Below are 22225 nucleotides of genomic sequence, written 5' to 3' on the forward strand. Positions count from 1 at the left end.
CTAGATTAATCTCACTTCGAGCCCACCTCAGCCCCTGGGGTAGTCCCTATTATTTCCATTCACCAATGGGATGACTGAGGCTGAAAGAGGGTCAATGATTTGCATTTAAGTTCACTGCCAGGTAGAGGCAGATCTAAGACAGAAGCCCAAGTGCATGACACTTCTTAAATTCACAAGGCTGAGAGCTCCTGGAGGTGAGCAAACCCATCAGGGATATTCATAGGAGTTCAGGGCACTTAAGTAATGCTTTCTAAAATGAAAGGAAGGATCTTACTAGGTAATGTGGCAGAAGAACTGGCAGTACTTCCTGAGTAGTTGGATATGAGAGAAAGGAAAAATCAAAGGTGTCCAAAGAGCTTGGGGAACTAGAAGTCTTAATAACAGAAACACACACTGGAATGCCATGCAAATAAACCTTAACATAACCTGAACCTCATGAACAAATTATTTAAGTACTGAATTTCTATTGATTCTACAAATGTGGAATAGCCTCACTTATGTACCCAGAGTTTCCATCTTCTTCTCTTCCCCATCCCCAGTGCCTCTTGATTCCCAAAACAAGAATGCTAAGAAAAAGCAAGCCCATCTGCAGACTAGTATACAGAGAGAAGGAATGTACAAGGCCGTCAGCTACCCAAGTCCTCAGATGCAATGTCATTAGACCAGAAAAGGTTGACTTTTATGATTCTTTAGAGTCCCAAGTGTCTTCCTCACTCCAGGAACTTACAGTCTGTTGTTAATAAGCTTAATAAAGAAAGACCCTTGGAAGTCAAATACTGAAGAAATGAAAAACATTCAGAAATAATATATTCTTTTTTTTTTAACCTTGGTCATCCATTTGTTCAACAGTAATTTACTAAGCATTTGCTATGGACCACACACTCTGTTGTATTAGGAATACAATAATAGTTTACCAATCTAGCCATCACAGAGCACGCAGTTTGGTTATCAAAAGAATTGTAAATAAAACCTATGAAAAACCAAAATCTAAGTCTTCCAGAATCCTAGCACATCCTTTATACTAGATGTCAGTCTGTTAATGTGATACCTAAGCTTTTAATTTTATTTCTAGTGTTTCAGTGTTTTGCTAAGAGTATTTGCTATTGTTTTTATTTACTCCTTATTCTTGAGGAGGTGGAAAAACCCATGTTGTACCATGGCATATATGTGGTGGTGAGGAAAGCATACCACTCAGATCTTCTGCTGTGGGGAATATAATTGACTGACTTGTCCCAGCTGCTATGCTCTGAATCCACCACCATATTCATGCTGAGACCATGCTTCCCACAGGCTACTCCCAGCCAAGGACTGAGCCCTTAAGTTCGCTAACACAGACCCTATCCTGTGAGATAGAGGACCCCTCTATAGAAGATTCTGGCTTTAGGACTTCCCATCATCCTGAATGCAAACTTTCTTATAACTGGACTCCAGTCTGAGACTCTTCCTGCCCACCTTTTTTATCTGCCTTCCCTTTCTCCTTCCCAGGGGTCAGACCCGCATGGTGCACTGAAGGCCCTCCCACCTCCTCCAGCTCCCTGCCTGCCCTTTTCCCCTTGCAGCCTTATCTCCAATCAATCTCTTGTATGTCTAATGCTGTCTTGGTTTCTGCTTCTCATAGGACTCAAACAGCATGCACAAGCAATAATTTTCAAACTTGCCTTCTACAGTAAACTCTCCTCATTAATACTCCCTAAAGTTACGCCCTTAAACTTGTAAATACCCATTCATAGAAACTTGCTGTTTTATTGGCATATAAGTATTTTTGAGGGAGTTTCAAGAGTATATACTTTGTCTTTGGTGCTATGCAATAAAAACCTTGTTTTAGTCCATTAAGAGAAAACCTCCTTATTTCTTGGGTTCTGGTCCAAAACGGAGTTGAGGGGCACTGTGGTTAGTGGACAGCTGTGGGCCATGACCTCATGCTTTCCAATCCTGCTTCTTCCTCTTACTAATCATGACAGACAAGCCACTTAACCCCTCTGAGACTGTTTCCTCTCTAATATGCAGATAATAATATCCTCCTTGCTGACTTCAAAAGACTGCTTTAAGGATCAAATGATTTAATCATGTGAAAGTGCCTTGCAAACTAGAGTACTATACAAAAGCAAGATATTATAATTATTGTCTTCTAATAGTAAATGCAATTAACCAACTTTCTTCATATTTGCTGAGGGACAAGCACTGGATATAAAACATACACATGTCAATAGCAGAGTGGGGATAGTTATTAAACTGTGAGAGCACTATATACCAAGTTATGTAAACCAATCTCACAGCATTGAAGTAGGCTACAAAATTATAAACCAAAAGCTCTACTGAAATTACCTTAATGCCTATAGATGAAAGTGAATATAAGATGCTGGTTTAAGTGGAAAAAAAGAAAAAAGTCAAGTTTAAGGTGATTTCCAAACCACTGTGATTTGGATGAAGCTTGGAACCAAATATAACACTTCCAACCTACTTGACTTCGGATAGTAATAATAAATCTTACCACACCAGTGAGTTGAGGTTTTCCTTGGTTTGGTTATAAAGAACTTTTTATAGTAATAAAAGAAGAAAAATATTCTTAAGGGTCCATGCGTATATGTGAATATATGTCTGTTTTCACCCCGATATTGTGGTTGAACTCAGGTGTTTCTGTGTGATGATGAAGTTGGCATAAAAAAGGAAAAAGTACAAACCTACAGGGGTATAGGTTAATCTTTTGTGTAAGTATAAACCATTATAAACTTTATATAAGGAAAACCTACGAGATTTCTTTATAATGCTCTTAATCCTGAAAGCAGTAGTTTCCATTTAAATTAGAAGTCTTTTATCAGGGGCGCCTGGGTGGCACAGCGGTTAAGCGCCTGCCTTTGGCTCAGGGCGTGATCCCGGCATTATGGGATCGAGCCCCATCAGGCTCCTCTGCTGTGAGCCTGCTTCTTCCTCTCCCACTCCCCCTGCTTGTGTTCCCTCTCTCGCTGGCTGTCTCTATCTCTGTCAAATAAATAAATAAAATCTTAAAAAAAAAAAAAGAAGTCTTATATCAAAAAAAAAAAAATAAAGAAAGAAAAAAACTTCAGAAAAATTCCCTTCCTCCTGATTAATTGCAAAATAAATAGATATCCTGAAGGAGAAGGAGGCTGACTTCTTTGTTGACTGCCTTGAAATGAAGGCAATAGTTGGGTGGTATGCTTTGGACTGTGAGAAACTAACCAATTCCTTCCCTCAGTGTTTGCTTAGGGTTTCCTGTTTCATTACCCATGCCAAGCAAGTCTCTCTACATAAGAAACATGCAAGGTATACAGTCATCCATTAAAGAGAGACATCATGTAACATTGTTGGATAGGAAAATCCAGTTGATTTCTTCTTGTTTTCTTTTTCTTCCTAAATCTTCTACCAACAAAAGGAATATCTATAACACAACAAAGGGTGGGTTGCCTCACTCTGGACGCAGGCAAATTTGCATCAAAGCAAAACAGAACTTCTTGATCCACTCATCACATTTATGACATTTTTGAGAAAATCGGGGGAAAATAAAAAGTTAGCCCAGTCCCTTGAGACAGCACGAAGTTACCTTGATGGACTGACTGATAATAACTGAAGTTGACCTGAAGGAGTGATAGTTAATATTAACTGTTAGGAATCTGGACATGTCAGTCCTTGAAAACTCCCCTCAAATATACCCTCCCAACCACCAGCCAGCTCCCTTCAAACCTACTCTACCTAAACACCAGAACACTCGCCTCAAACACCAAAGGCATATATGATCAGTCTATAAAACTAACAGGAAAAAAAAGAAAACAACTGAAGAGGTCTAAGAGTTTCTACTCATAGAATATTCTGGAATAAGAACTAAAAGAGGACTGAAGGTTATTAAAGATCATATTTTTTTCATCCAAATTGCATTCTTCAAGGGAGAGCCAGCTTTCATCAGCTTTTTCAGGCTTCCACATCCTAGATCACCCCCATGTGCCCATCCAAAAAAAAAAAAAAAGCTTTTAAATAAATCTAAATAAATACAAACAAATTCATTCTTAGTGGGATTGCACTTTCAAATTAAACACTATGAACTTGCTTATGTGCATGCAAATAAAATGTCATGCTCATCAGGGGAGCATACTTTGGCATCAAGTAGTATATGGTAAATGGCACATAATCCGATTGAGGGAAAACATCTCTATGCCTGAGGAGAGTAAATTTGGCTGGAATTGCTTATGATAGAATCGACGTGTCACAGACAGCACAGGCAGAGACAACCTTTCACATGCAATAATACAGACCTTTCTCTATTATCAAAAACAGTCCTGCCTGTGTTTTCATCCAGTCATTCATTCATCAAAAAAAGTTGAGCACCTACTATGAACCAGGCACTATTGAAGATACAACATAGACATAAGTGAATAAAACACTGGTTCTGCCTTCTACAAGTTAAAATTCTGGTCAGAATGTCACAATCTATACAAAGAAGAAACTAAAAGCAAAACTGTCCACAACGCAGGGGAATGTACATAGCACAAAGTCCACCAAATAGTAGGTGCTCAATAGATGTTAAGTGAATAAGATTTTGAATAATTATTAAAAGAGGGACATGAAGGGGGCACCTGGGTGGCTCAGTCGGTTAAGCATCCGACTTGATTCTGGCTCAGATCATGATCTCAGAGTGGTGGGATCACGCCCTGCATCGGGCTCTGAACTCAGTGGGAAGTCTGCTTGAGATTCTCTCCCTTTCCCTCTGACCCTCCCTCTGCTCTCGTTCTCTTTCAAATAAATAAATAAATCTTTTTTTAAAAAAGGAGGAACATGAAGGTGCTGGAATATACAAAGCTTAGAAACATTCCTACTATATAATAGGCTCACAATAGATACTAATTGATTGAATAAATGAAATAATAAATGCTATGAGCACATACAAGAAAAGTGACCCAACCTAGGCAATGACTTCCCTATGAAGGTGACATTTAAACTAGATGAACAAAGTGTGAAGAAAATTCTATGCAGGGAGAATAATAGTAGTTGGCCAATCAGACAATGTATTGATTCACATTGGCTGAAGGATTAACTTCAGAAACTGGCTGCATTTACTTCTTGCTGGTGATTTATGACTGCCCAATGCTCTGAATCATGACCATTTAGCCTGTTTTACTGAAGCCAAGAAGAGGATCCAAGACTACACCTTCAAGTAGGGTGGTAATCAATAAGCCAGTAACACCTTCCTACTGTGAAGGCCCATTTGTAAATGGTGAAATTCAGGGCACATCGAATGGAACAGGGCTTGGATTTTCTAGAAAAAAAGCCCACTACTAACTCATCAAAAAGGAAGAAGGTAGAAGACAAGGACAATAAAAGGTAAGAAAGAACTGAAGGACAATACATGTCTTGAGTGGTTCTGTGAACAATAGAAAACCAGAAAGAAAAAGAAGAGTTACCTATATTGAACCAAAATATTTAACAGCATAAAATCATTCTACAGCACTTCAAATACTTCAATTCAAGGATATGCTCCTGTCAAGAAAGCTCTACGAAAAGAAAATTGGTTTCATCAAAATGAATGCTCAGATTTTCAAAGAGCATATTTAATGTGGAATAGAAACAAGGCTGTAGAACAGATATCTCTTTGGATTCTATGGATGAATGTTTTAAGAGAGGGATATGCAATGTATGGTCAGGGAAGGCTTCTCCGCAAGCAAAGTTTTAGATTATGACACATGACTATGAAGATTTATCTCTGAGGATTTATATTAGATATAAATATATAAAGGAACCAAATGGAAAAATTCAATTCAACTTACCAAAATATGCTTTATAGGCAACCATTAAGGTAAGTATTAAATTAAATTAAACTTGCTCTGTTTCTTTTCTCAAAGGAGTAGCAATTCTCAGTAGATGTCTCAGCTATGTGACATTTTGACAGGTTAAATTAGCTCCTAGGTCACACGACTGTTCACCCCTCAGTGACACCCTTTCCTCACAATAACCCAGTCTCTGATAGATGTGCTGATGAAAGAGGGAGTGTATCTACATTAATACAAAAACAATACTCTGCTTGCCTTAATTCAAAAGAAACAGTGCTCACTTAGACATATTTTCTGTGTACTTCCTGTTTACCAAGCAATTTGAAGTGAATATTGGTCTTTGTGGTATTAGCTCATCTATGCTAATGGAATTTGTTTCCTTTTGTGTTACCCCACCATGACTATTCCACTTCACAAGCATTAACTCCAATAAAGTCAAATGAGAAAACACAACAAAAACAATCTTAAAGCCACTATCATTAGTAACAAGAAGAAGTTTTCCTAGTTTCCATATCATTTAAAAAAATGATGGAAAAAGAATAATCTGTTACATTTATTTTCTGCTTTACGGTTTAAAATAATTTCTCCATCACTTTCTTTTTCAACCTTCATTAATTACCCCAAGTATAGGTGCTGCAGGCAAAAATAAAAATAATAAAAATTACTGTTTTACTTCTGTTTCTAAGAAGATGGATATAGTTTTCCCTACTCTTCTCATTAAGGAGAGTTAAAAGCCCTGAGCATGGGGCAACTGGGTGGCTCAGTCAGTTAAGTATCAAGACTCTTGGTTTCAGGGGCGCCTGGGTGGCACAGCGGTTAAGCGTCTGCTTTCGGCTCAGGGCGTGATCCCGGCGTTATGGGATCGAGCCCCACATCAGGCTCTTCTGCTGTGAGCCTGCTTCTTCCTCTCCCACTCCCCCTGCTTGTGTTCCCTCTCTCGCTGGCTGTCTCTATCTCTGTCAAATAAATAAATAAAATCTTTAAAAAAAAAAAAAAAAAGACTCTTGGTTTCAGCTCAGGTCATGATCCCATAGGTCATGAGATCGAGCCCCATGTCAGTTTTTGTGCTCAGTGGGGAGTCTGCTTGAAGATTCACTCCCTCTGCCTCTCCCCTCACTCTCTCTCAATAAACAAATAAATCTTAGCAGGAAAAAAAAAAAAAGCCCTGGGCATTATATATAAGACAAACATGAAAGACTCTGTAAGGCAGAAGGAATAAAGCAGATCAGCCAGGGAACTCAGAATACAAGGAAGGACACAGTGGTGAATTCCTTGGGCTTTTATTTTTCCTCATATACCCCACACTTAGAGCTAAAGAAGATTTCAACGTGGAAATATCATCAGGTTCAGAAAGAAATAAAAACATCAAAAACTTGTTTCCTCTAGACAAAGGAGCATCCTAGTAAGACAGAAAAATTTTAGACAATAATCATTCTATTCTGGGGTACCTGGGTGGCTCAGCTGGTTAGGCATCTGCTTTTGGCTCGGCTCATGATCTTGGAGTCACAGGATGGAGCCCTGCATCAGGCTCCTTGCTCAGTGGGGAGTCTGCTTCTCCCTCTCCCACTGCCCCCCCACCAGCTCGTGTTCTCTCTCTCACTCTCTCACTCTCACCTCCAGCCATGGCAACAAAAGTCAAGCAGGAAGCCCTCTACCCTCATCTGGCTGTAACAAGGCACTCTATCCCTCACAACCACCCTCTTGCCAGCGTGATATGAAAGAGGACAGAATAGGGGGCCAAGGATTTCATCCACATCAGATCCCTGTCAAAGTGTCAGTAGAAACCAGGTAGGGAGTTTGGACTTCCAACCTCTGTGTGGAGTAATGACAGAGAAAGAAAACAAAAGTTAGCAATCTCAGGAATGAAAAAAGGGTACTGATTGCAAAATCTGCATATATAAAAGGATCATAAGAGAATACCACCAAGTCTACCCACCTATATTTGACAACTTATATAAAATGAACCAATTCCTTGAAAAATACAAATGACCACACCTTACCCAAATGAATTAATTTGAATAGCTCTATACCTACTAAGGAAATTAAATTCATAATTTAGATTGCAAAAAAGAAATAAATTCCAGAAGCTTTCACTGAAATATATGCCAAACATTCAAGAAGTGAAATTCAATGAAGTCTCTTCCAGAGAGTAAAAGAGAACACTTCCCAATCCATTCTGTGAAGCTATTATTATCCTGATATCAAAACCAAAGATAATAAAAATATTCCTAATGAAAACAGATGCAAAAATTCTTAACAAAATATCAGCAAATAGAATTTAGCAATATATAAAAAGAATTATACACCATGACTAAGTAGAGTTTATTCCAAGATATAAGACTGTTTCAATATTTGAAAATCAATCAATACCATCCACCATATATGTTAACTAAAACAGAAAAACTACATAATCATATCAATTGATGCAGAAAAATCAATCTAATAACATGCATCTATAAAACAACCTACAGCTAACATCATACTTAATAGTAACATTCTGAATGTTGTCCCCCTAAGATAATGAACAAGCGAAGAATGTCTGTTCTCACTGCTTTTATTCAACATACTGCTGTAAGTTTTAACCAATATAGACAAGAAAAGAAAAAAAAAAGCATGGTAATCAGAAGAGAAAAAAAAAAAAAAAACCTGACCCTACTTGGAAATGGCCTAATTATCTACATAGAAAATCCTCAAAAATTTATCCAAAAGACCTCATATAAACTAATAAGTAATTTCAGCAAGGTACCAACATACAAGATATACCTAAAAACATTCATTTTATTTTTATATACTAGCAACAAAGATATGAAAACTGAAAATAAAAATACAGTAATACTTACAATCACTCAAAAAATGAAATTCTTAGTTGTAAATCTAACCAAGTATGTACAGGACTTACATGCTAATAATGATAAAATGCTAATGAAATAAACCAAGGAAGGTCTAAATAAATGGAGGTACAATAATACTCATGCATTAGAAGACAACACAGTAAAGATTAATTCTCCCTAAAAGATATATAGATTTAATATAACGCCACCCAATATCCCAGCATGTTGTAGATATGGACAAGATTATTCTAAAATTTATATGGAAAAGCAAAGAAATTAGAACTGTTAAATTTTTTTAAAAAATAAGAATATAGTGTGGTGAAACCATTTACCCAACATCAAGACCTATTATTTAGATAGAATAATCAACCCTGTGATATTATCAATGGGATACAAATATCAGTGGAACAGAAAATAAAACCCAGAAATAGACCCATATAAAATATGCCAAATTGATTTTTGACAAAGGTGTAAAAGCAACTTACTAAGGAAAAATCTTTCAGCAAATGGTGTTGGAACAATTAAGTACCCATAAGGAAAAAAAAAAAAAAAAAAAAAGAAAGAAAGAAAAGAAACTCAACAGTAAATAAACAATCCAATTAGAAAATTAGCAAAAGACATGAAGAGACATTTTACTAAAGATAATACACAGATGTCATATAGCTCATGAAATGACATTTGACATCATGGCACATTAGGGAAGTGACCATTAAAACAACAATGAAATATCACTACTTACTTATTAGAATGGTTAAAATAAAAAAGAGTGAGAACATCAGATGCTGGGAAGGATGAGAAGAAACTGGATCATTTATATGTTGCTGGCAAAAATGTAAAATGATACATCCACTTTGGAAAAGAATTTGATAGTTTCTGATATACTAAACATGCAACTACCATATGACAACAGTAACACTCCAGCATTTATCCCAGAGAAGATTTATGTTCACTCAAAATTCTACATATGAATGTTTATATCAAGTCCATTCACAATAGCCCCAAACTGGGAACAACCCAGATGCCCTTCAATGGATAAATAGTTCAGCAAAATCTAGTACATTAATGTTATGGAATACCACCCAGGAATAAAAAACAATGAAGTATTTATATGCATAGCAACCTGGGTGACTCTCCAGAGAATTACACTCAATGAAAAAAGCCAACACCAAAAGTTTATATTCTCTATGATTCCATTTATATATCATTCTTGAAATGACAACATTATGGAAATGAAGAACAGATTTATGGTCATCAAAGTGAAGAAATAAGTGGGGTGGGAGGAATGTGGGTGTTGCTATAAAAGGGCAACATGAGGGATCCTTGTGGTGATGGAAATGTTCTTATCTTGGCTGCTGATTTCAATATCCTGGGTGTAATTTGGTACTACAATGCTGTGAGATGTTACCTTTGAGAGAACTGTGTAAAGAACACTTGAAATTTTCTGTTTTATCTCTTAAAAGATTTGAATATATAATTATCTTAAAATTAAAAAGTTTAATTAAAAAATGACCCACACATTCTCAAATAGAGGAAACAGAAGTACAAACAAATAAACATATTATAAATATGTGCAATAGTTGACCCAGAGATGATGTTCCTTAGGTAGAACAGTATGGTCACCATGGGAGTTACCAAAGCCTTCCCTAAGGAGCTGAAATTTGGGCTGGATCTTGAAAGATGGGAGCACTTTAGCAGCTTTCCTTTAATCCTTTTAATCTTATGGGACAGATGTTATTACATCTCCTTTCTAGAGGTTTGGAAATGTTAAATCAATAGCTCAATGTAACAGAGTTAGTTTCCAATTGCAAGTTTATTCTCTTTCCATTTTTACCATAAGGTTTAATTTTCAAAATACAATATAATAGGAACAAAGTGCCAGAGAAGTAATAAATTACAAAATATTATTTTTTTAAAAAGGGCATTTATTTTTCAAGCGGTTTAACTAACTGTACTGATAATATTCCTGATACAGGTTAGGCATGCAGATATGTGCTAATAAGACAAAATCACATGCCTCAGAAAGGAAAAAGGGAACCATTCAGTATCCATTATGTTTTAGAGCCAATGACTCTCAAACCATTTCCTGGCTGCATGCTATTTCTTGCACAAGAAACTCCCATTTGTTATATCTCTTAATGTATTCAGTGACTTGGAGTGAGAAAGAGACAAGAAGTCAAATTCAGGATCATGTAAGAAAAGTGGAAGCATATATGTAGTTTATAGAAAGTTCTCCAAATAATTTAGAGAGTCGTCTCAAAAGGGAATTATGAACTCTCCCAAAGAATATAAAGCACTAGGTAGACTATTTCAGATTCTTCCTAACAATTTTATTAGCCTATTAAAGGATTTCTCAACTTAGGCCCTCTTGACACTTTGGGCCAGATAATTCCATGTAATGGGGGGCTGCCCTGCACATGATATTTTGGCAGCATCCCTGGTATCTACGTACAAGATGCCAGTAGCATCCCCACTCTGAGGTGGGACAATCGAAATATCTTCAGGCATTACCAAAAGCCCCCTGGGGGTTGTGAAATTGCTCCCCTTTGAGAACCACTGGTCTAGTAGTGTTATTGTCATTTTGTAAATAAGAACTGATGTTTGGAGAAGTTCAATAGGCTGCCAAAATTATACAATGATTAACTGGTGGAACCAGGAATAGAAGAACATAGGTCTCCTTGATTCTAAAGGAATCCAAGTATTTTCTACTACACCTAGCTTCTATAAAGAACTCACATCCTTACAAAGAGTTTATGGAAAGACAGAGACATAACCCAACATTACGAAATACGGTGATTGGGGCTCTCACTAAGGAGAGATCAGAAGGCTCTAAGAACCCAAATGTTGAAACAACTAGTTCTGCCTGAAGTAGACAAGGAAGAGTAAGTATGTCCATTTTCTGTTGTTGCAGAACAAAATTAGTAGCTAAAAACACAAATTTATAATCTCACATATTCTTGGGTCAGGAGTCTGAGTACAGAAAAGCCAGGTGCTAGGGGTCTCATGAGGCTGAAATCAAGGTGTTTTCCTGAGCTATCATTTCATGTATGAATCAGGATCCTCCTCCAAGCTCATTGGTTGTTGGTAAAATTCATTTCTTTATGACTGTATAACCAAGGTCCTTATTTTCTTGCTGGCTGTCCACCACAGACCACTATTAACTCCTAGAGGCCACTCTCAGGTCCTTGTCACGTGGCCTCCTCATCTCAAAAGGCGATGACCTACTTCTTCAAGAACAGTTGGAGATTCTGCTGCTGCTTTTTGTCTCTTTTAGGGGCTCACCTGGTTTGGTCAGTCCCACCAGGATATTTTCCCTTCTGATCAACTCATAGTCAACTGATTAGTTGACCTTAATTATGTCTGCAAAATCCCTTTTCCCATATAACACAACATAATTATGAAAAAAGATATCCTATCATATTTGCAACTCACATCCACATTCAAGGGGAGGGGATACAAGGGCATGGGTCAATGGGGGGCTTATCTTAGAATTCTGCTACCACAATAATGCATAAACAGGTTTTCTTCCTGGCCAGCCCAGACAGTGTCTGACTTGGCATCTACCCTGGTCATCATATGCCTGGTTGCCCCCACAAACACCTCCCAGTCCCCTAAAGTGATGGCTCCATCCTGCTTACCTTATTTGCACATAATGTTGCCTCCTAGATCCTGGATAAAACTACTGCATACTTGAATCTTCCTTTAAAAACTTGGCTATCCTCTAAATATTTCCTCTAACCCTTAGGCATGAAACAATTCCTGTGTATTCTGAGCCCTGACATTTAAACAAATAGTCATAATATTAGGCAATTTTGTATGAGTCATGTTAAGTCACATGTGATCTTATGTAATGATAACCTAATAAAGTATGTCTTATTCCCACTTTTTTAAATAAGAAAATTTAGGATCAGAGTGACTAAGCAGCTTTCTCAATGTCCCACAGCTTTGTTCAAGAATATGACAGAGTCACAAATTCATGTGACTCCAAATTCACACTCCTTCCTGGGTGAATTTTCATCTTATGGATGGCAGTGGAAGAGCAGTGACTGAGAATTGTATAATTCTTTTGCCCTGTTACCAAATAGCGTCTCCACTATTCAGCATTTCTCACCTCAATTGCCCTAACCATCTAAATAACTCCTGTTTTGACTCTTTTTATAACTAATACTTTTATTAAAATCTCATCTTCTCAATCTTTCAAATCTTTTGGGGCAGGAACCATGTCCCTTTGTAGTCTCTTTGGTGCCTACTCAGCCTTGCCTAAATGACAGCACTTGAAAATTACTTGTATACATGACAAATGAATTCCCTTATCATCCAACTAAATACCACAATTCAGGGAAAAATCTATAAACTGGGAAGAGGAACGCAATGTGTGCACAAAACATCCTTTCCACTGATCCTGCTTTCCCTGCACTTCTTTCACTGGCTTATTCTCTACAAGAAGCTATATATCCGTTCTGCTCCACTTCCACTACCTGCAGATGAGAGATGGAATTTCATGCTCCAATCTCTCTTAATAATATTTCATTAAATCACAATAATCCAGGTTTCCAGTGGCATTTTTATAAAAGAACCTTTCCTGTGCCCAACACATACTCAGATATATAGACAAGCCTATATCAAGGTCTGGTGTTTAATTGTAGGGAAAGGGAGCAGAAGATTTAAAATCATATATTGATTTAACAGAGATTCTTTGAACAGTGAATATGTGCCACTCCGCTAGGTACTGGAATTATTTCCTACTCTGAGGAGTTTACAGTCAGCAGGTGATATGGACAAGAAAATAGGAATTAGAATTCACTTGAGAAATCCTGTGCAGAAACTGGTGCAGGAAAGAAAGTAGCTTAAAGATTTCATCATGGCTACAGAATGGAGGATTGGAGGGGGCCACGCCTATGTCAGGAAGGAAATCAGGAGACTATAGTGACTATCAAGCAAGAGACAACACAAAGCAATGTGAGACACATGTGAGCAACTTTAGGATTAAGTAGTTTTGGTCACCAACTAGATAGAGAAATGAATATAAGAGAAGGAAATGAATTAAGACGATACTAGGGCCCTGGCACAGTCACCTGAGTAGATGTTGATGCCATTAAATGAGTTGGAGAAATCAAAAGAAAAGCACATTTAGGAGCTCTGAAGTTTAATGTTGAACATGTTGCATGGGTCAAGAGCTGATTCTGAGTTATTTCTAGCATGTAACCCAAGATGATGGTGATAACAGTACACAAGTCTTTCTTTTTCCTTGTCAGGTGTTCCAGGACAGACTTTATAAACAGGGTGCTATCTCCCCAACTACCAAGGCCCATTCGCCTAATTGTTTATTATGACTTTATGTTAAATATACTTGGGTTCAAAAGACCTTACCTTTCAATCAAAATGTGAAATCAAAGCACTGCATAAGTTAAGTGTGTCCGTCTGCACAGATGTTGTACCCACCACATCAAAGGCATTTTGCACTTGCCATAGGGGATGGCTTCGTGATCTTGGAAATAAATTTGAAGTGTATGGGCTCCCTGAGACCACAGGGTTGACTGAATATGACTTGAATTATGGTAATGCATTATACTCACCATGGGGGAAACCCAGTGCAAATTGTTGAATTTGAGGATTTTTAACAAAAGAAATGAGAGGCCTATAATCAAAAGTATTAGATGGCAAAGTAGACCATTTTCAAATCCTCAAATAACAAATGATAGATAGATAGATAGATGATAGATAGATAGATAGATAGATAGATAGATAGATAGATGATGATAGATGATAGATAGATGATAGATAGATGATAGATAGATAGATAGATAGAGAGATGATAGATATAGATAGATAGGTATAGATAGGTATATAGATATATATAGGTCTACAAAAATGTTGACACAGACCATAACATTTTTTACTAGGTTTCCTCATATTTGTCAATATCGGTCCCACTTCTTTATCATATCCATACTTTCCTACTGGAATAACAGTTGTGAAAAATGCTTTGAACACTATAATGCACTGAATCTAAGTTTACCTATAACATTAATGCAAGACCATACCTACTTATTGGTAGATAAAATGAAAAAGAGTGTTACTTCTTCTAAACATAGTATTAAGTTAACCAGGCACAATCAATTTTGCTTTTCTTTATGAAATAGTTTTAGGGAACTGAGAAAGGCGTTGAAACAGCAAGTGAACAATGCCATCCAGTCATGAAAATGACCAAAAAGATCCCATTGTCTACACAGAAATTAGATGCATTCTGCCAACCATCTTGTAAGAACTATTTGGATATTTACATGATTTCTTAGTATGGAATAACCCTGTAAATATTTCTTCCCTCTGATCAAATTATAGTTTCAAACCCTCTGTCATTTTTTTAATAACAGACGATATTAATGCAGACTATACCATGTGATAGGCACCATGCAAGCATTTTATGCATTATCTTGTTTAATCCCTACAACAATTCTATTGTAGGTATTACTTTCATTTCCTAGATGGGGAAACTGTGGCACATAGAGGCTGAGTCTAAGGTTGCACAGCTAGCAAAAAAGAAAGCTACAAATCAAGCCAAGGTTTGCCTAGCCCCAAAGGCTTCCTCTGGACCTATATTGCCACCTTGTTTTGTTGGTCTCTGGGATAAAGAGGCAATTCTCAAAATACGTAAATTTGCTTATTGTGTGTGTTTATGTGTCTGTGTGTGTGAATGTACTTATCTAAATCATGGTAACAGTATAAAACCTTAATAAATGATATTTACATATTTTATATTTTAATATCTGATATTTAATAAATGATATTTTAATAAAGATGAAATATATCTATATTTTCCTTCAGATTGAGAGGATTGTACAGTTTAATTTGTTAAAAACTTTAAAAAGTGCTACCTTTAGAAAGGTTAGTTAACTCACTATACACACACCACCCATTATCACAGTCAATTCAAACATGCACAAAAATTAAAAAGGTGAACAAAATACTAAACCCACTAGTTTACTTTAACCTCTGAGTTGACCCTAAAAGTATGAGTTTTAAAAGATAATGTCATAGCAAAGATTAAATAATAATAACAGTGATATCAGCTGTTCTTTATAGTGTTTAGATATATGAAGATAGATATATTCTAAAACTTTCCCGATATTATCATTTCTAATCTTTATTAGGCCTTAATAAAGAAGGTATTATTATCCGCATTCTAAAAATAAGAAAAGTTAGGCTCAGTACAATTATGTAGGCTGCATAAGTTCACTCAGCCAATAAGAAATGGCCCTAGCACTTGAAGGTAGAGATTTCTGATTCTGTGGGCTTGTTCATACGAAACCTGATGCCACCGTATGCCCCCTGAAAACATTTTATAAAGCTCAGGTACTTCCCTGAGATGTTGTTGAAAACCCTAGGTAGTTGAAAGTCCATTTTATGCCTTCCATGTGTTAGCAACGCTATAAAAGTTAAATTCATCGACATCTGTAATATAAGAACTAATGGGATCAGTATTCTTTGAAAATTATGCTTTTTTTCCAAATGTCACCTTATGTTGCACACATATTTTCAAAAATGAATGCTCAGTTTTTAAAGCGGGACTAAACAAAATTGACAATGTAATTTTATCCAGGTACAAAAAAACACATTCTCTTACCTTATGGATTACTCTACCAGTCAGGCCGTGATAATAATTTACTATTCAGGAATACAGTTATTCTTCCAATTTTGACATAACTGCCATGTTATTTCACTCACATATTCCTCTGTCTATCCCAGTAGCCAGGGGCCATTTTTCATGCCGTTCATTTGCATCAGAAATTATAGGTTTTGATACCACTGCCACAGCCTGTGTTTTAACTTTGAAATATATTGTAGCAGACCTCTAATGTGGCTAATCTAGCTCATGATTCAATATGACTGCAGCCATGGTTCTCTGAAAGGGCTGCCGCTGACAAAAATACCACCCTGTGCTTATGCTGAGGGACTCCCCAGGCTCAGCTTCCCCAGCTCAGGTTGAAAGATTTCCCTTAGTAAATAGTCATCTGAGGCTCTTCCTATCCCGGTCACCAGTCACCAATTTATTCTATGACCTTGGCACTGTTGAGCCTCCTCTCCATGTCTCTCTTTCTCTCTCTCTCTCTCTCTCTTTCCCTCTCTCTTTTTAACTAACCATAAATCAGAAAGACACAAGCATGGTTTTCTTAATTTCTTTCTCCTTTCTACCATTCAGACTTCCATTGATGTGAAGAGAGCAAGGCAAGCAATGACAGCCCTCTTACCACTAGCTCCAACTCAGGGCCGGGGCTTTCCTCTGGTGCTCACAGAGCACATCTCAGTCATCCAAGAGGAAGGGTTTAACCAGAAACTGCCCAAGATCGGAAGAATTACAGGCTAGGAAGATGGAAAGACCTTGAACTTACTGGCTCATTTTCCAGAGGCACAAAGGGCTCACCTGAGCTACTCAAGGTTACCCAATGTGTCCCCGACTAGTTTATTCATGAGTTCCTTCATGCACCAAACACCTACTGAGCACCCACTGAGTCCTAGACCCTGTATAGGATGCTGGGGTTCTAGAGATGAGTGAGACATGGTCTGCTCTGGAGAGAACACAATCTGGTGGGAGAGTTAGACTGGTGAACATAGTGCCATCAAGAGGTATTGAAGCCATACAACCTGATCGGTCCAGGAAAATCCCAGTTTATCCCTGCTGTTCTGGTTTCATTGCCAGTAGCACCCCCTTTCACTCTCAAAAGTGTCTCTTTTGGATACTGACGATAAATTAAAGAAGCACTTCAGTTGTAGGCGATAAGAGAGAAGAACGTGACGTGATGGCACAAAGGAGAAGATACTGCGTATAACGTTCATTCTCTAATAAACCTTTGCACAATGTTGTTCCATGGAGGGAAGTGATTCAGTCAGTCTCAAGGAGTCTTTTTTGTTGTCTTTGAGAACAAAGGAGGAAAGCATTGTTAAATAGACTTCAGAGCACAGACGTTTCTGAACTGGCTGAGCCTAATCTGATACTTGGACTTGGCGGCTGTTCATAGTCACACAGCTAGTTTGCAACAGAGCCAGGCAATAAATCTAGCTTTATTAACTCCCTGTTCAGTGCTCTTGCTATTATGTACAATGCAAATGAATGCACAGGATGGGCTTTTGTGACTAAATGGACCTCACTAGTAAGACTCCATGAAGCCTCTGCTGGACGCCTCTCACTCACCTGCTTTGCTGCCTGCCTTCTGCCAGTCTCACCAGTATTCCTTACTAACCATGACACGGAACACAAGTTCACGGAGATAACTCACTTGAACAGAACCTATCCTGACATTGTCCCTACAAAAGTCACGTGATAAAAAATCCTATTGGGAACCAGTTATGACATATAATAATAATTATAAAAGAGTACCACTTCCTAAGGACACATTTCAGGTCCAATATTTTATTCTGCAAGATAATACTATTCTCATAATTATTCTGCAAGGTTAACACTATCATGCCATTTTACAAATGAGAAAACAGACCATCTGGGAACTATATGACTTGCCACACAAGTAGTGAATGGCAGAACCAGAGCTAAAGCCAGGTCTGCCGTGTCTCAACATGTCACCTTTTCCATTATCGTATACTCCTTACCCTGTCTCATTCCACTCCTCAAGGAAAAAAAAATTGTTAAAAACTCCTGAAAAATAATCATAGTAGGGATCAATATGTACTGGTAATGAATTAAGGTATTTGTGGAGAAACAGAAGCATGAGACACAGACCTGAGATCAAGAGTTGTAGGTTCTTGGGATGCCTGGGTGGCTCAGTTGGTTACACGTCTGCCTTCAGCTCAGGTCATGATCCTAGCGTCCTGGGACTGAGCCCTACATCAGGCTCCCCACTCACTGGGGAGTCTGCTTGTCCTGCTGCCCCTGCCACTGCCTGCTCATGCTCTCTCTCTTTCACTCTCTCTCTCAAATTAATAAATAAAATATTAAAAAAAAAAGAGTTGTAGGCTTTTTGAGAAAATAAATCACACACACATATATACATGCATGCATTCACACATGTACAAATGTACTAACCACATGGAACAGAAAGTGGGAGTGCAACCGAGCAGATTATAAATGCTACAGGACTCCAAAGCAGAGGAGACCAACATGGTGATCGGGGAAGATCATAAAGAAGAGGCAGTGTTTGAATCACAAATGAAAATGCGGAAGGTTCCAGGTAGCTAAAATCTGAGGTAGAATACTCCTTCCAAGGCTCTGCCATGGTCAAATCCAGGAGGAGTGATTAGAGATGGAGGGTGAACAGAATGGAAATGATGAAGTACTCCAGGTGTCACAGAACGATGGTTAGGAGCAGTGGGGGTTGCAAATCACTTTCTTCGTGGATCTCAAGTTCCTCATCTGGGAAATGGGAAATGGGAATAAATATGCCTACCTTATAAGGTGGTCAGAAGAACTGAAGGAGCTGATGGATGAGAACCACTTTAGCACAGTAGGTGCACATAGCATTCATTTGACAAATTGTAGCTCTTATTATTACCTTATGATGATAATAGCCATCTCATTGACTTCCAATGCCTCACTGGTGCTGTAAGTAAAATGAAAATAATCTTGAAGGGTACACTTTTGTCAAGAAATACCCAGCAACTCTTATAAACTCTCCAGTCTTCCAGGAACAAAAAGTGACAGCTGTTTCCACCAGCCTTGGGTTACTCACTCCAGTGTGCACATCCAACATCATTTTCTCAGTGTACCATGACATAGAAAGTGTTGAGAAGCACTGTGTGAAGGACCAAAGCAAGGCAACAAAGCTTTATGCAAGGCTGGTATGTGCTTATTTGCACATATAGGTCTCTATTAGTTATCTGTATTTTTAAGGAGGCAATAAGGATTTATTAAGCACTTACTTCTTGTCAGACACAATTTTATCTTTTTTTCACCCCTCAGAGTGTTCACAGAAATACTGTAAGCAGCATCCCGTGGATTTGCTTCTACCTGAAATCACCAAGACGCATTTCCATTTTGATTTGAGAAAATTAGAGCCCATAACTACTTTCCCTTTACATTTTGTTTTCTTCCTCTTCCTATTCTGTAGAGCAGAGGTTATTAACTCTGGATACACATTAAAATTACCTGAATGGCTTTTTAAAAATTCTGCCATCTGGATGCCACCCCAAAATTTTTATTATAACCTTTGGGAGTTTTGTGTAGGCATCAGTGTTTTCCAAAAGTCTGCCTTACCTCCCAGATGGCTCCAGGGTTGGAATCTCTGCAAAAAGATTCCACCACCTTCCAGGGTGTGCACAATCAATTCTTCCAATTCAAAACCACATTCAAAGGTTGATTATTTGAGACTGCACAGTACCTGTTTCTGACCCAAAGGAACACTTGAACAGAGATGCCACTTTACAACATAAGGAGATAGCAGCTACCATTAATTCTCCTGGGAATTTTTACATCTCTATCTATTCCTCCGCCCCCCCCAACACACACACACACACACACACACACACACACACACACCATTACCAAATGCAGGAGTATGCAATATAGCCACAGCTTACATGCCTCTAAGTAATAATGTCTTGATTTATAGTTTGCACAAATTGCAATAAATGGCATTTTCTGTTATGTGGGAGGGTAATAGATTGTTCTGGAGTGAATACAAGTCCATAATTCATTCGAGGGCTATGCTGATGCTATAAACTAAGGCTCACAATTTAAGCAGTTAATCCATGGTAGTTTAATGCTGAGAATGGGTTTTGGGGTGGTATTCAATTTGGTAACCATCTATTATTTTAGTTGAAGCATAATTAACTTGACAGATATAAGAAGCAAGAGAAATGTTTTCAGCGACTTTTCTCCTTTCTATCTTCTTAACCTTTTGCTATATCTCCATGTTGCTCTCCAGGATAGTCATATCTGCTTCAGTGCAGACTGGGAAAAAGGAGTGGTTATTTCAAGGACAAATGGCACTGTGTGGTTTCCATTGCTGAGCTGTGAGTTAGAGAGAACAGACTAGAAACTTGTATTTGCCACACTCCATCAGATCATCAGTCTATCAGAAGTGCAGTAGAACTGAGTGAACACAACTTAAGGTTGGTAGGAAAAGGAAAAAATCTTTCTTAGGCCATTGTTTGCCTCACTTCCACAATCTCCTTCTTCTCTCTGCTCATCTTTTTTGGCCCTCTCTGTCACAGATAGACACCCTCTCTCCTAGAAACTGTGTCTGTTTCTCATAAGCTGAGATGAAGGACAACCAAAGTAGAGGAAGCACTTGGACAAGGATCCTGGAAGCAGTCTTCATCCATTTGGAATCCATTAACTAAAATTAAGCCTTTTAAAAACAGACAATTCCTACCATATAGTTCTAGAGAAAATTGGCCCTAGCAAATATCTGTGACTTCACTGGACTAAAAGTTTCTCAATGACAAGCTCTTCTAACTTTTCTGCTTAAGATACAGCCAAACAGGTGATACTGGTTCAACTCACATTAAGAGTCCAGACCTTTACAAATTAGCATTATAAAAAGAATATAATATAATCAGGACTAAGTCTAATTCAAGAATCCATAATACCCTAAATGTATTTTTCTCAGATTCCATATACAACTGGAAAAATTAAGTTAAACCGCTCACCTAAAGAGACATTAAATAATTATAAAAGTGTTAATTCACGAAAAGACATACCAATTCTAAATGTGCATACTTCTAACAACAGAGTTTCAAAATACATGAAGCAAAAACTGGCAGAACTAAAAGGAGAAATAGACAAGTCCACAGTTGTACCTGGAGACTTGAAAACTCTTCTCTCTGTAGTAAATAGAACTAGTAGGAAGAAAATCAGCAAGAATCGCAACTGAACTACACCATCAACCAACTCGAACTGGTTGTATACAGAACTCCACCCAAGAGCAGCAGATAATCTATCCAAAAATATCTTGAAAAACAGACATATTTTCCAAGTTCACATGGAACATTTACAAGATAGAAAATACCGGGTGTCAAAAACAAACCTTAACAAACTTAAATGACTTGGGATCATACAAAGTATGTCCTCAGATCACAATTGAATTAAACTAGAAATTAATTACAGAACTACAACAAGAAATTCTCTACACATTTGTAAAATTAAAATTAAATTTCTAAGTAAACCACAGGTCACAAAAGGAGACTAAAGGAAAATTAGACGAACATTAGAAAATATTTTGAAGTGAGCAAAAACGAAAATACAACATAACAAAATTTGTATGATGTGTTTAAGGCAATGCTTAGAGAGAAATTTATAGCATTAAGTTCTTATGTTAGAAAAAGAATAAAGATCACAAATAAATAATATAAGATTCTACCTTAAAACAATGAAAAGCAAAGAAGAATGAGGGAATTAATAAAAATAATAGCATAGCAATGGAACTGAAAACAGAAAACCAATAGAGAAAATAAATGAAACCAAGAGCTGGCCATTTGAAAGATCAATAAGACTGGTAAGTCTCTACCAAGACTGATAAAGAAAAAGAGAGAGAAGTCACAAATCACCAATATTAGGAAGAAACTAAAGGATTGCAATTATGTTAGTGTCTTCCCACCAGGCCTGAATTCCATAAACCATTGAGCTTTCTATCCACATGCGTCAAATTTGGCTAAAGGGAAGAGTAGCTG

The sequence above is a fragment of the Ailuropoda melanoleuca genome, chromosome 9 (assembly GCF_002007445.2).
Source record: "Ailuropoda melanoleuca isolate Jingjing chromosome 9, ASM200744v2, whole genome shotgun sequence".
Lineage (NCBI taxonomy): Eukaryota > Metazoa > Chordata > Mammalia > Carnivora > Ursidae > Ailuropoda > Ailuropoda melanoleuca.